Source organism: Chaetodon trifascialis, chromosome 4, assembly GCF_039877785.1.
Source record: "Chaetodon trifascialis isolate fChaTrf1 chromosome 4, fChaTrf1.hap1, whole genome shotgun sequence".
In the NCBI taxonomy this organism is placed as follows: domain Eukaryota; kingdom Metazoa; phylum Chordata; class Actinopteri; order Chaetodontiformes; family Chaetodontidae; genus Chaetodon; species Chaetodon trifascialis.
In genome coordinates this window covers 30,391,498-30,404,192 of record NC_092059.1, presented here as the reverse complement: position 1 = coordinate 30,404,192, position 12,695 = coordinate 30,391,498, and positions in this window count along the sequence as shown.

Here is a 12,695-nt window from a genome sequence, read left to right as displayed (position 1 = left end):
GGCTTTGGATATGATAATTACAGTTTCCTTCAATTGAACAACTTGTTTTTGTCTTTCTTCTTTAACCTGAATAGTGAAGTTAATCTCCAGTAGTTACCTACACCTTTTAAGAATCAGTGTAACAAGATCCAGACCTGTTCTTCATATAGTATAAAATGACAATCATTAGATGCTCAGTTGTGTGGAAAAATGCTAAAATATCCATAAAGGTTTTGTAAAACCAGTATAGACTACTCTTTGAAGATTTAGTGCACCAATGCAAGCACTCCATGACTTTCTTCAAGACCTTCTGAAAAAATGCTATCAACTTACAGTGGATATAAAAAGTCTACACACCCCTGTTCAAATTCCAGGTTTTCATGATGTAAAAAAAATGACAGCAAGACATATAATTTCACAACTTTTTCCACCTTTAATCTGACCTATAACCTGTACAATGCAAGTGAAAAACAAACAGAAATCTTTCAAGGGGGTGAAGTAAAAATAAACAACTGAGATAATGTGGTTGCATAAGTGTACACACCCTTTTATAACTGGGGATGTGGCTGTGTTCAGATTTTACCAATTACATTCTAACTCATGTCAAAGCATCAGCACACACCTGTCGCCAATTAAAGTGCCTCTGCTCAACCCCAAATAAAGTTCAGCTGTTCTAGTAGGCTTTTCCTCACATTTTTGTAGCCACATCTTCCAGCACAAGCCATGGTCCGCAGGGAGCTTCCAAAGCATCAGAGGGATCTCATTATTCAAAGATATCAGTCAGGTGAAGGTTACAAAAGAATTTCCAAAGAATTAAACATACCATGGAACACAGTGAAGACTGTCATCATCAAGTGGAGAAAATATGGCACAACAGTGACATTACCAAGAACAGGACGTCCGTCCAAAATTGATGATAAGACGAGAAGAAAACTAGTCGGGGAGGCTACCAAGAGGCTGACAGCAACACTGAAGGAGCTGCAGGAATTTCTGGCAAGTACTGGCTGTGTAGTACATGTGACAACAATCTCCCGTCTTCTTCATATGTCTGGGCTATGGGGTAGGGTGGCAAGATGGAAGCCTTATCTTACAAAGAAGAACATCCAAGCCCGGCTTCATTTTGCAAAAAGACATCTGAAATCTCCCAAACGCATGTGGGACAATGTGTTATGGTCTGATGAAACCAAGGTTGAACTTTTTGGACATAATTCCAAACGGTATGTTTGGCGCAAAAACAACACTGCACATCACCTAAATAACACCATACCTACAGTGAAGCATGGTGGTAGCAGCATCATGCTTTGGGGCTGTTTTTCTTCAGCTGGAACTGGGGCCTTAGTCAGGGTGGAGGGAATTATGAACAGTTCCAAATACCAGTCAGTGTTGGCACAAAACCTTCGGCCTTCTGTTAGAAAGCTGAAGATGAAGAGGAACTTCATCTTTCAGCACGACAATGACCCAAAGCACACATCTAAATCAACAAAAGAATGGCTTCACCGGAATAAGATTGAGGCTTTGGAATGGCCCAGCCAGAGTCCAGACCTGAATCCCATCGAACATCTGTGGGGTGATCTGAAGAGGGCTGTGCACAGGAGATGCCCTCGCAATCTGTCAGATTTGGAGCGGTTTTGCAAAGAAGAGTGGGCAAATATTGCCACATCAAGATGTGCCACACTGGTAGGCTCCTACCCAAAAAGACTGAGTGCTGTAATAATAGCCAAAGGTGCTGCAACAAAGTATTAGTTTAAGGGTGTGCATATTTATGCAACCAGGTTATTTTAAGTTTTTTATTTTATATTTTTCCCCCTTTAAAGGTTTCAGTTTGTTTTTCACTTGCATTGTACAGGTTATAGGTCAGATTAAAGGTGGAAAAAGTTGTGAAATTATATGTCTTGCTGTCATTTTTTTTACATCACGAAAACCTGGCATTTGAACAGGGGTGTGTAGACTTTTTATATCCACTGTATATATTATACTATGAGTTATTTTGTTTATTTTCTGCAGCTCTCTAATTGAGAACAGATTCAAACAGAGATATGTACTTTGTATCATGGAGAGCATGGTCATGAGTATCACTACTGTATTATCATAGTATTACTATGAACATTCAGCCAGGGTAAATTACAGTTTCCTTCACTTGAACATCTTTGCAACTTGTTTAGCAAGCTTCAAGCCCATTGTGGCCTAATGACCATCGTCAGCACCTGGAAGCCATCCCCCACTCTGCAGAGAGAGAGGCATAGACACAGTTGGTCATAGATTGCCTGGATCTGATTCACACCCCTCACCCACTCCAAGTCACTCACTTATCAAAGACAACACTTTGAGTTACCTCAGAGCTGGGATCTGTGAACCACATGGGGCCTGGTCATGTCACTACTTCAGTGTAGAGAACTTTTTTTTTTAAATGTATAACTCTTTCAGAAAATAATTTAATAGAAGCAGCAATAAAGTAGTAGTAATATGTCAAGTATTCATAAAAATGGCTTTGAATAGTATAAGCCCAGGTTTGTGCAACTGAACCTTTTTGGAACTGATGTAGCCAGAATTATCCAAATGAAAATGAATGGTCCTAGACATGACGCAGATGCCCCCTAAGCATGCATGGTCATGAAAAGTATCACTGTAGTATAACATCATATTTGAGAAGACACATATATGTCCATTTCTGCTGAAACTCAGCAGAAATGGACATAAAGGTGGATTAAAACATGGCCATGACTAATTCTAATTCTAACTCTTAGACAGTGCCAAAGTCATATTAGCTTGCAGTAACCTTTCCAGAACCAACCATATTTTTCATTAATTCATGGTGAGTAACAGTGTAACCTTAATGCATGTGTCGTCCACTTTATGCAAACTTTCAGATCCATTGTTATGATGCTGCACCTTCTGACAGTCTTGAAATATGTTTTCTACCAGTCTAAAACTCCATATCAGTCATTATGTGATGCAGTGTATACTAATAAAAAAACTTTATTTAATGTTCAATTTAAGTGTCTTTGTGGTCATGAGAAAATACAGATGTTAAGTAAAAACTGTAGTAGAGCCAGTATCTCATAATAAAGAAATGTGTATTCCTAGAGTTTTTGCAGGCAAAGGAAGATCTTTTTGTCTTCTTTTGTCTTCTTCTGTCAAACTTTGGCATATAACAATTTGTTGACGATTAGATTTTCTGTCTTTTGCTATCCTAATGAATATTTCCAGGAGGAAGTGTGAGCATTGCTCCACATGGGCCCAGTATCATTCTCTTCAACAAAAAAGGGAGTCTGTGCAATCCTTTTTCTGTTACAATTCAAAGGTCAAAGCAACATTCTTCGTACACGCCTCTTTTACAGGTATGCAGGCTATTGTCTTCATTATCTGAGAACATTTGCATTACTGTGCCAACAACAGTTAGCAAGAACCAATGAGGGTCCAGAAAGATCCAGGATTATACTGAGCTTTGTACAGAGGGTTTATACCAGTCTTTTCTGACTTTTGGAATTATTCATCACTCGAACGAGAACAGCAAAGCCCGGGAGATTTAACTACGTTTTTTGAGATGAGACCCAGAAGAATTTGTCCTGAAAAGGAAGCCTTGCACTTCATTGCTTCTCAGAAAGATAAGGACACATTTCAGAAAAAACTCATCAGTGTGGAGAAAGGTACGTTATCAGAACGAAATGTAAGGTTCTCTAGTAAATACTGTATGTATGTGCATTAAAGATCTCAGTTGAGTTGATAATGAATTAGGACACATCTATTACGACAGTCTGTACATAGTTATATCTATACATATTACATGTTGCCAGGTGCAGCCCAGAAATAGTTTAGACATAATTGACATTGTGGTTATTCTAATTTTTCTTAATTTTCTTGTCAGTTGAGAGCACCCTTTTTGAAGATTTGAAACACTGAAAAACTGCACCCTTAAAATAATTCTGTGGATGTAACAAATCTTGTATGTATTTACAGGTTTCAGACGTCAGTCTGATTGCACTGGAACCACCAGCAACTTGGACAATGAGAATACATAGTAAGTATTTTCAAGTAGGTGTTGGGGCACGGTTTGATAACACTTGATATTTTCATAAAAGCAAATAACTGACGCTTCTCTATTTCAGACAACTGAGCAACAGATGTCCCTTTTCCTGGAAATGTCAGACGAAGAACAACAAGCAGAAGTAGCAGAAAGCAGTTATCCCCAACAACAAAAGAATGATCAGCCAGAGATTACTTGCAGTGACCTGATGGATTCATCTTCTCCCACCAAAGAGAAACGGTCTGTGTATGTGATGGTAATTAGAATTTCAATTACATAAACAGAGGTGGTGAAACATGCCTATGATAAGCTAGTATCAAATTTCACAATTCTGTTATTATTTGCAAAGTAACTAACAAGCCATGCTATGTGTTTCATTACAGGCCATGGAGAAACAGGTTTAGGGGCAAAAATACTTTTAATTTGTAAGAACTTTTCATTTTACATTACAACATTTTGTTGCAGCTGAAGATGAGTTAATCTTGGATGCAGATAATGCCATTAGTCAAAAAGGTAAGACTTTCCACTACATGTACTTAATCAATCATAACAAAAAATCTGTCACTCTGATTATATTGCCATCTGTGTGATTTCAGGAAACTCAGAGGAAAAAGAAGAAGAAGAAGAAGAAGAAGAAGATCCTGAAGAAGGGACTTCCACTTCCAGAAAGGCAACTGTGGACATAAAATCATTAATGCACTTCAGGCAAAAGGGTACGTGATTCCACTGACTCGAATATCGTCACCTTGATATTTATTGATAAGAATTGATGGCGGTGATTTTCATTGAACAATTTCTTCACTTAATGAATTTCTTCATGTATTTATAGGGAAATCCATGCACCCCAAGCGAGAGAAAGAAAGAGAAGTGTCATAACATTGGTAACTCATGTAAACAGAGCATCAGTATTAAGGTCACAACACTCTGGTAACTCATGTAAACGAAGCATCAGTGTAAGGGTCACAACATTGGTAATTCATGTAAATGGAGCATCAGTGTTAGGGTTGCAACATTAGCACATCAGGTAAACATAGCACTACTCTTTCATAACATTGAAGGAATTGATTATTTTCTCATTGATTTCTGTAACTACAACAGTTAGAAATATTACTGACAGCCAGAATTCTGAGAGCTCACAGTTTGGAGCATCAGTGTTATTCACTTGAAAACCTGGATAACAGTGATATGTGCCTGAATTACTGGGAGCTTGCATTACAGAGCTTCAGTGTAAGGGTCACAGCACTAGTAATTCATGTTAATGGAGCATTTGTAATACATATAAATGTATCAGTCGTAACATTAGCAATTCATGTAAACATAGCACCACTGTGTCATAACATTGAAGCAATTTATTTCTATTTTTCTATTTTATCATTTCTATTTTATTTCATGTAACTGTTTTTGATATGTTTGAACTGTTTACTGTATGTAAAAGAGCTCATCATATATAAGAATTTTTATGTGATAAACTCTGTTTATCATGTGATAAACTCTGGTTATCATGTGGAAAGTCATTTCTGTTGTTGGAGTACAGCAACATGAAGAGAGAAACCCTCAGTTTAGGAGTGTATGTGTGGGCTTAAATGTGTGGGTTTAAATAAACTTTTTCTAAAGTTAATTCAGCATTTTTGGACTGATTTCTATTTAGGGTTGAAAAGCCTTGATGTGTTTTTACAAAAGCATAGTAGCAAATTTGTAAATAATATATTTATAATGTAAAAAGCTAATAATATATAATATAATAATATATAAAGCTAATATATATATATTTTTTTTTTCATTTAGTTTCCAAAAGGATATCAATATAAAAGAAATATTAATTTCCCCTTTTTCATGCATGAGTTTCAATGTTGCTCCATGATGCACTTGTGTCATTATGAGCCATATAACAGGGGACCAGTGTCATTTGGTACAGTGCAAGTGTGGACCTTTTTGAGAACCTTGGGGATACAATTACATAAATAAATTGTTTGAAACACTATTTATTTAGGTTTAGTAAAAATCAGATGAACTTACAATAACTAATCTTAACACTGTCTTTTCATTTTATGTCCTTGTATCCTGGTTAATTTGACTATTTCAAAATGTCTTTAAACTCCTTGAATTCCACCTCAGTCTAGACTGAGCACACAGGGTTAGGGTTAAAAAAAGTTAAAAAAAAAAAAAAAAAAGATAAAAAAATCCTGCGATAAATGTGTGAAATGTGGTCGGACCAGCATTTTGACTGTACAAAAAATTCAGTACAGTCTGTCATCAATTTATTTTTTGTGTTTCATTTAAACTAAAATAGTGTCTTACTGCTGAAAATTTTATTTCATTTTTTTCCCTCCTTTTTAGATTCTAAAACATTCATTTATATGCTGCATTCTAGGTAACCCTTTATTTTAATATAGTGAAATCTAAGATGACCATTAAAGCTGCACTTACCAACCCAGCTAAGTGTGGACTTGGGTGTGTGAGTGTTTAAGAACCTACTCATGAGTGCCTCTACTGGTTTGAACAATGAATGTCAACAACAGCTTGAGGAGTGTGAAAAGCGACGTGTGTGTAATGGGTCGTTGAAATTCATTGCTCAAACCAGTAGAGGCACTCATGAGTAGGGACTTAAACACTCACACACCAAGTGTGGACCTCTTGGAAAAAAGTTAATAAACCTTACCAGAGCATGTTAGACATGATTTTAGGCTGATTTAAGGCATGTCCAAGAGGGGACCTAAAAAATGTCCCCTGTTAGTTTTCAAGTCCACTGTTGGTGAATATGTGACGACACCCAAGTCCACACTTAGCTGGGTTGGTAAGTGCACACACACACACTCACACACGCATATAAACACACACACACACACACACACACACACACGCACACATATATATATATATATATATCCATCCATCCATTTTCTATGCCGCTTATCCCTTTCGGGGTCGCAGAGTGCCCGGAGAGAACCCACGCATGCACGAGAAGAACATGCAAACTTCACACAGAAAGGCCCGACCCGTGAATCGAACCGACGACCTTCTTGCTGTGAGGCACGCGCACTACTAAGTGGTAGGGTGTTTTATTAAATTCGGCATATAAAATCTTTCAAACAGCTCGAATTTCAATGCACCTCCTGGTTTAATAGAGGCAAAGTGGTCTTTTTTTTTTTTCAGGGTGAACTCTTCTGATATACAAAAAGGTGACTCCTTACCTTCCATATGTTGTAGAAATCCAAACTGGAATAGTTGTGAAGTCAGTTTCCTAATCTGGAGAAGTTCCTCGAACAAAAAATACATCAACAGGGCTTGTCCAGGACACGGAACTAGCATGTTGAGGGCGATTAAAAATGTATGCGAAATGGAAAAAAACCTCCTTGCACAGGTGATCGCTAAGATTGCAGGCGATGCTACCACAACGTTATATCAATATTCATCGTTCTTTAAGAAAACTGTATCGTTTAGTTTCATGGCTTTCAGGCATGCAAAAAAACTACTACTCCCTGGGGGCTTCAGGGCATTCAATCGATCGCAACTGGACTTTGTCAGTTTGTCTTGGAAGACGTTTCGCCTCTCATCCAAGCAGGCTTCATCAGTTCATGCGCACCAGACTAGATAGGACAGCTCTAGTCCAATGAAATGCAGGTGCATCTCAAGGAGGAAGCACACTCCTTTGAGGATAAAAATGTGCATATTCTGGACAGAGAAGACAGATGGTTTGAAAGAGGAGTGAGAGAAGCCATCCATGTCAAGGTTGAAAAACCATCTCTGAACAGAGGGGGAGGTCTGAGGCACCAACTATCTCCCACATACAATGCTGTCCTTTCATCTCTTCCAAAGAGATTCAAAAACTTAGCCTCTGAAAATAAACAACAAAGCCATTCACACATAGCTCAAGGAGCCTCCCAATGACAAGAATGGGACACTAACAAGGCAGACGACTGTCGTTGACACCCAAGGGTCGCACCCTACCCCGCCTTCATGGGGGATCGTTTGCCTCACAATAGAGTGATACAATCCTTGGTTTTGGGGGTTGGCCTCACTCAGAGGATAAATACTTGAACCTAACACCATTTCATTGGACTAGAGCTGTCCTATCTAGTCTGGTGTGCATGAACTGATGAAGCCTGCTTGGATGAGAGGCGAAACGTCTTCCAAGACAAACTGACAAAGTCCAGTTGCGATCGATCGATCGATAACAAAAGTTCGCAGAAGTTAGCAATAGTAACGTGAGTGTTACTACTAACGTTACTCGGGACACGTTGGTGGACGATGTTGATGTGGAAGCCGTCCAGGACGTACGTGTAAGGTCAACACCAGAAACTGTCGACCCACGGGCCGGCTAACATTAGCATAACTTGAGCTTTAGCCAAACTGCCGCTTCAGAATCGAACGACTGGGAATCCACTGTTCCCGCAATGTTAGAATCTGCCCTGCTCCTGAGGAGGCACAATGACTTGAGTGGCCAGATGGTCAATCCCTGCTGCAATTACTGTTCTTGTGCTTTATTGTAAAACAGAGAGCCTTGAGGAAATAAAGGTAGAGTGTCAATGGATAGAGAGACACAATATGTGGACCACATACCAAAGGTATGTTGTTACACTATTGTTGAAATAGTCAGATCTAATATTTCAATTACTTACTCAATAATGAAGGTGTTATTGCAGGATGTTCAAGCTCATTTATACTCCCTCCTGTCCTCTCCTTTCCCTTGCAATTCGCTTGCTGTTTTGTCAGACTACAATTGCCACTGAGGAAAGTTGTCACCCTGATGATGAGGATGACACACCTCAACGCCAGAAGGTACAGAAATGCTGTACAAACATATGTTCATGTTCTTGTTACTTTTTTTCAGTTACCTTTTATTTTAATTATTTGGATTGCTTCATATATTACATTATTATTATTATTATTATTATTATACATTTATCATTATGCTTTTACAAATGTATGTATGTATACAACTTTTGGGCAGTACACGTCACTATTCAGTCTTATACTCATCACCATAACTCATCACCTGTTACACCCTTCCCCCACACTTGTTTTTCAGACTTTTCAGGAGGTCCCATACAGGACTCCAAAACCACCAAAGGTAAATATAACAGTTCATATTATTAAAAGTACAACTAAGGGTTTTTTGTGTGTAGTTGTTTATTTTATTCATTTTTTAAGCACCCAACTGATTCTTGTCAGAGATCTCAGTCATGCTGTGGCTAGGCAGCAAACTGAGCAGCAAATAAAGGTAGAATCAGCAATTAAGGGAAAACCAAAAAATGTTTACTTACTGATTTTCTGCCTGTTATCATCATACTTATTAAATTAATTGGTAGTGCCATAAGTGGCCCCAGCCCAACACAAAACATGTTGCACATCCTCTGAAGTCTGCAGATTCTGAAAATATTAGTATATTCACTCAATGATCTTCCTGTCATCAGTAATGTTTGCCAAAGTTCAGGTTTCCATTCAGTTTGAATGAACAAGTGGGCAATTTTTCAGACCTGATTTTGGTGTTGCACTTGTTTGTTTAATGACATAGAGAAAGCATTTCGCTTGAAAACATTTCAGCAGGATTACAACACACCTTCTCCACTTGTACCAACCAGAGCAACAGATAACAGAGAATCACAGATTTTGGGCTTACAGTATATCACGAGATACTACCAAAGGTCTCCATCCATTTAAGCCTCTTCTTTCTTTATCTTCTCTTTCTCACCTGATTGAGGGACTACAAAAATGACCTAAAGGAGCTTGAGGAGAGGATAAATGACAAGGATAAGGAGATCAGGCAGTTGCGAAGGTTGAACCTTCAACTGCAAGAGGGTAAGTATGGAGGGGAGCCCTTGCAGTAACCTTGAACCTATTTCCATGACAATATTATAATAATAATGCTACAACTATAATAAGTGAAAACTCAATAAGTGTTTTTTGAATAAGTAAGTGTTCCCTCTTTGATTTAATTGTAGGGCTAGCAGATACAATCAAAAAAACTGTGAAAGACGCTATACAGGCAGCTCAGCCTGCCCCCAGCCACCCGGTGCCTTCTCGCAGCCACCCAGACCCTCTTCATAACCAAATAGTAGAGACAACAGTATCACTTACATTTGTGGACCATGCAGTGTTTCCCATACATTCATTATATTTGGCCTGCCCAAATATATACATTGTCAGCAATGAATTGATCATCTATACTTAAATTCTGCTGTCTTTTCATTTCTTCTAATTAATGTTTGGTGATGGCACGCTAGTTGCCAGCTCCCCTCCCCCCCAGAACTGAACACCAAAGAGCCAGTTGTCTGGACCTATTGTCCAGACACGTATTGTGTAGAACGACCCTTTCTACTGTAGCTTTAAAAAGTATCACAAGGCCATGTGTGACGATTGCATTGCTAAAAACCCGTATCGACAGAAGTGTTAGAGAGCAGAACTCCTTTTGAATGAGATTCAAAATGACACTGTGAAATGACCCTGGCGACAGCAGAGTTCATAGTGAAATATACGATGCCCTTCAATCCACATATTTACATATTACATGTTTACAACGAGGCTTTGCATTATCTAAATGTGCTGTTTTAACTTTTAACTTTGCTGTTGTAACCGTTACTGTTGCTGCTCTAGAAACAACATTTAGTAATATTTAAAATATAGATAGATTCTAACCCTGTTTTGAATAGACTGAGCACACACTCATTCATCACCACACAGTAATACTACATAGACTATTTGTGCCAAAATGATGATTTCACATAATTCCTATATTTTTAAGACTGCTTATTAGAAACTCAGTAGTAGCTAGCTGCTACTTTAGGCCTTATGCCTAGACATTGCACATGTGGGATGCAAATAGGGCTGGGCAGTATAACGGTTCACACCGAATACTGGTGTATATTTTTCTTATGATATGAATTTTTAATATACCACCACACTGGTATACGTGATTACACAACGTCCGGAACGCTGCGCCGCGTGACAGTTTTGGACGGGGCTGTTTTCAATGTTGCGCTTCTCCACAGGCATGGTGCGGGGGTGTGGTGAGGGTAAACTGTAGTGCTCTGGTGTTATGTTACGGTGAAGATGGATGGGACAGACATTGAATGTTCCGAAATCGAAGTTGCAGAACTAGTAGAACATGATGACACACAAGAACTTGTGCTAAAAAGAGGAGCCGTGTCTGTTGCTTTTTTTTGTCAGGTGTAGCAGAACTGGCCTCCAACTGACCCCTTCTTTCCCCCCTTTTCTGGCCCTTTCCCCCCTTTTCTGGCGATACTCAAGAGAAATGGAGGTGTAAACCCGCCGACTGATTGAATTATAGACCATCTGGTTTACCTATAATGCAATCTGATTTCGAAGAGAGACAGGATGTCTGGCTCAGTAAACTACTCTTCTCGCATGTTGAAGGAAGAGAGCCAAAAGGTCAACGCCTATCTCCTACCCAGGATGTCCCACTCAATGCTAATTACTCCCCCAATAGCCCTAAGGACTCAATACAATAAAGCTGTCTGGGAAGAACAAAGGCCAGGTTCCAAATGAATTCACAAACCGAGTCTGCTGATGGGTTGCAAATTAGCCAAACTTGAAATGAACTGTTTGTAAGTAGGAGGACTTTGTTTCTTGGTATACCCGGACAATTGCATCTCTCTGTCTGACTCAACGCTGGATATATTCACATGACTAAACCCATGATCTGTATAATGCCCATGTTCTCTCATCTCCTTGGGTTTATAAATGACAAAGCTGTGAATCTAACCTTGTTTTAAGATTTGCCTGAGGCTCTGCCATGGAGCCTTCCTACCATCTAAGGGTTTGTAGGGTTTGAAGTTGATTGTGCTTTATGAGACTTTTATTAAGGAATAATCATAAGGATGATAATCATTTCGGGCAAATGTAGTCCGCCTCACTATAATTTTATTAATATAATATGATAATTGTCCCTTGAACAATCATATATATATATATATATATGTACGCCAATGAATATTTGAAATTGTTGTCTTACCATGGTCGAATGTTGTCATATTATAATGAGCGTTAGGAACTGTTGTCTTGATTATTGTTGAAGAATTTTCATCCACCCGTAAGAGTGGCCTAATGTGTATTATGAACAATGTTAAAATCTCATTGAAAAACTTCCATGTAAAATGTGCATGATTGACCATAGTGAGAAGCGGATGAGCCCTCATGTAACTCATTAGTTACTCCTCGCCTCGTAAAACGAAATTGCGCGTCAACGAACCATCCCTCGCGAAGGACGGTCTAATGATTAAGCCCGCCCCGGAGCAAGATTTAAACAGCTGCGGACGCAGCGAAAATTCAATGCGCATTACTTTTTACTGTCTTTTGCTTCTGTCCTCTGTGTTTTGGAGTTTTTAACTTTTCCTTACAACTCCTAGCGGTTTTCCAGCGGAGCTTCATCCAGCCTTTTGTCTTCGTTTTGCACAGTCGTTTTGCTCTTTAAGTTTTTCATCTTCGAGCTACTCAAAGCCATCCCGAGTAGCGTAAGTTATCTTCAGAAGATGTATTCTTATAATTTGCCGTAAGCTTTCAAGTTAAATTTTTTTTTTTTTTTCAGCCAAATGTTTTGTTTTAACATCAGTAAATTTAGGCAAGTAATACTAATTTTGTAGCCTTCTTCGACCGGCCATTGAAGAGACTCTTAATTTGTACTATCAGTCTAAAATAATCCGTCACAGACTCAACCGAACCAAACCCTGCGACC